This window comes from Nothoprocta perdicaria, unplaced genomic scaffold, assembly GCF_003342845.1.
Source record: "Nothoprocta perdicaria isolate Ctin4 unplaced genomic scaffold, notPer1 scaffold_4, whole genome shotgun sequence".
NCBI classification, from domain to species: domain Eukaryota; kingdom Metazoa; phylum Chordata; class Aves; order Tinamiformes; family Tinamidae; genus Nothoprocta; species Nothoprocta perdicaria.
Window position 1 is genome coordinate 9,540,870 of NW_020455643.1, and position 3,973 is coordinate 9,544,842.

Here is a 3,973-nt window from a genome sequence, read left to right on the forward strand (position 1 = left end):
CATCMTGCTCATCCCATCATCCCAATGACTCTCCTCCCTCCCCAGAGCCTTCCCTCCTCCCTTGTGGATCCAGCAGATGGAGCTGCGAGATCTCTGGATCCCAGCTCCAGCGTTGAACTGGGACCAGCRACTGGCCAGCACTGGGATATAGTACCAGCCCTCCCCGTGTTCAGGGTGTCCTATCCTTATCCTTGCGAGGATCACCRCAGCAACCTCTAGGCAAACCCTCTGGGGACATTTTTCCTGTAAGGATAGAAAACACCAAACCTGGATTCAGAGACTTTATGACCACTGCAGTGACACCCCCAAAACAGATATTACTTGAGCAACACCCAGCCTTCAGGAAGAGGGTGCAGACTCCATAAGCAGTTTAAAGGCATGGGGATCTCCATGGGAATGACTGCAAAGAGGCTGGAGATCGTGCGCCATCCTGTGCCTGGGCAGAATATCTCTCCTGCTCTCTGTCAGCATCGTGTCATGAAGGCAGAGATAGGGCCAAGGTTCTTGCTGCTCTTGCCTGCAGCCTTCTTTTTTTTCCACACTGAGGTTTTCCCAGCCCTACTCCATCATTTCTGGCCACATGCAGCCTCCCAAGCCACCCAGCAGCTGAGGGCAACTCCCTCTCTCAGGTGGAGACCTCATCTCTGCTGGGGTCCTTGGTTTTTTGTCTGTCTCTCTCTGCTCTTTCAGCAGGATAGAGCCACCTCTCCGCCTGCTTGATGCCCTTCCCACCCATCCTGAGCTTTTCCACCTACATTCTCTCCTGCAGATGCTGCTTTCCCCCAGGTCTCCGCTCCAAAGTCTGTCTCCCGCATTCCGTATGTTGGGGGGCTCCTCTGTTCTTTGCTCCGTTCCCCGTGCATGTGTGGCTGCCTCGGCTCCTTCCAGCTCAGCCTAYTCTGGTGTTCAGCTCTGCTGTTTTCGCAAGCGTTTTCTAGCAGRCCGCGCTAGGAGCAAAGCTCTTCTTGCCTCTTGGTTCTTTTGGAGCCTGGAGCGGAACCCYGCAGCTCAGTGCTGTGTGTGGGGCTGCTGTGGCTTGTGGCTGGGCTGCCTGGCAAGTGCAGCAGCGCAGACACAGCACGCGGGGCTCAGCCCCAAGGGCCTTGGGCAGGCGGTGGCTGCGCTGCTCTGCTGCCAAGTCTCCGCTCACTCCTGGCACTAATGTCTGGCCAGGGATAGGCAGACCTTACCCAGGGGGTGCTTCCCTGCTCTTTCATTGCGGTCAGACTCACGCATTGCTGTCTCCATTCTTGTCTTGAAGAGCGGCTCTCACTGTGCTGGCAGGCTGCAAGGCACCAGCAAATGCAGGCTCTGCTGTTCTCCTGTTCCTCATCTGCTCTCCGTTCCTGGCCCTCCCTGCAAGGAGCAGCAGTGACCGCAGAGGTGCAGGGGGAAGGGTCTTGGTAGCCTGGCTGGTTGGAGAGCAGGGCATGGGGGCTGCACTGACTGGGGATTTCACTGCWGAGCTAATGAAGGGAGGAGAAGGAAAGTATTTATGAGTGATCCCTTCTGGGGCTGCAACATTTCCTAACATGCCTGGGAGCTGTCTAAGCCCAGATCCTACAGCTGATGGTTTAATACCCAAGGGACGTGCTTTGCTTTTGGTTTTGCTTTCTCCTCCCCTTCATCCTTCTGAAGYCTTTCGGCCTCCTAGGAATGAGCCAGGCCACGCGCCCTCCACCCTGCTGCCCGCTGAGAGCCCAGAGGAATCCGGTGGAGATCAGTGAAGTTATTTCAGATCTGTGTCCTAGGAAAATGGAGCTCAGGAACCCAGCTCCAAGTGCTGGGTCCTGGCACATGGAAGAAAAGAGTTCCCATGGTTTTAAGCTCTCTCCAAGGGCGGCATTCTCACAGCCGGTGATGTGGAGAAGAGATCACCAGCAGAGCTGTGTCCCTGCCTCAACCTCCATCTGTGCTCGCCGGTCGAAGCAAAGCTGATTTGCTGTCATTAGCAAAGAAGCTGCTCTGCAGCAAAGACACCCCTCAGCCCATGCTCAGTGCCCTGSCAGTTCTCCCCTTCTCGGCAAGCCCTGGGCTGCTGCTGGGTCGCTGGTAGCCACCGTTCCTCATCCTGGCTCGAGCAGGGATGAAGAGCACGGGGCAGTGGTTAGACATGGCACGAAGTTTGACTTCATGACACAGAGCATGTCATCAGTCATGGCTCTGTGGAGCTCTGTGGAGCTTGGCACAGGCATCGCTGCATGGGCTCCTTGCAAGGCAAGCTGTGTTCCAGCCAGCAAAAGGGTTGAGCTTGAGTCGTGCCTTGAGTCCTTGCTGGCACCCTGGGGTCTGGTGGCTGCAGTGATCCCACAGTGTCCCAGTGTAACTGCTGTGTCAGTCTGGCACAGGGCTTGAAATGGCARTTTGCTCAGCCCATGAAAACTGGAGATGGAGAAGAGCCAACAGACTGTCTCCAGCAGAATTTAGCCCTGGAAAGAAGCTCGTCTGGAGCTCAGATCTGTTCTGTCAGCTTTGTGGAACAGGAAGTTTGATGGAGGAGAGTGATGGGGTCATGGGCCCGTCTGGAAGGGCCACTGACACAGAGCACAGACAGAGGCAGCCTTGGAAGCAACTAGGGCTCCACAGTGTCCCAGCAGCAGGAGGAGATGGACAGGGATTAGGGACACCCATGTGAAGCAATGAGCTTGCCTTGTCTTCCTGATTCTCCCCATCCAGCCTCTCCTGCTTTCTCGGAGATCACACCCTGTCTTCTCTGGATAACTGTTGGCAGCAAGAAACCAGGTCACCTGCAGCCTTTTACTGAGAAGTGCCACCACCCCTGGCAGGGTTTATAGAGCAGCTGGCATGACACGTTGTGTCATGCACCAGACCCTGCTTTCCCCAAAGCCTCTCTTATTCACTTGAATCAATAGTTCTAACAAAAGCTACCTGCCCAGTTAAACTTTGCACTGCCTTGTTCACCGTGGAAAGCTGACCTATTTCTCTTCTGGACTCTTCTGAACACAGCGGTGTCAGTGCTCCCACGTCACAGCTGGGCAGTGTGGCTGAGCACAGCGATAGTCTTTGCCCAGGGTTCAGTCACAGCGCATTGACTTTTCAGTGAAATTCCTCTGCTCAGCCCTGCAGAGCTCTCCTGGGGAAGGGCTGCCCAGACCTGGAGTGTGGGAGCTGGTCATTTAGCTGTGAGCATCTTCAGCACTTTTCAAACCACTATCTCTCCTTAACGCTGAGCCTCGTGCAGGGAATCATCCCACCACTGCGATGCCCTGCCAGGGCCACGCTCGGTACCAGGCTGTACATTGCCTCCCTCCCTCAGGGTACTGAGGAGTTTGGCACTGCTGTAACTGGGCAGAAAGGATGGCATTAAGCCATGCGAGTTGCAGAATTGCACAGACTAGATCTCTGGAAAAGCCCCTTTTGGACAAGACTTGCTCCCTTGCCACTGCTGCCTTCYTTCACAGAGGACACAACACAACATGACAATGTCCTGTGGTGTATGCAGGGGGTTAAACTCTCTTAAAGAGGGGGCTGAGTTCTCCATGGGGTGCATGCACAGGTGGCACTGGATTGTTTTTGTGTTTTTTTTTTCACCATCCTCCAGTTTAGTGAGAAGAGAAGGTTTTGGGGAATGCMTAGGTCTGTTTGTGTAGGTCAGGGCTCTGGAGCTGACTGCAAGCGGGTCTCACCTCTCCCATGTTTTCAGTGCTGTGCTGTCCGGCCTTTGTAGCAGACATGGCAAGGATGTGTAAGACACAGAGCTGAGCTCAGCACAGRCCACAGGTAGAGAGGAGGCTCACAGACAGACAGCAAATGCCACAGGGAAGGAGCAAGACAGACACTCATGACCAGCCTTTGCCCTTAGCCCCTAAATACCTTCTGTGTAGACTGCAGGCCTCAGAACACGAAATCATAACATACCAAAGTTTTATTTTATCATCAGGAGAAAGGTTACCCAGAACCACTCCTATACGATATCAGGTACTTTACAGAATATAATATCAAAAATGAAAAA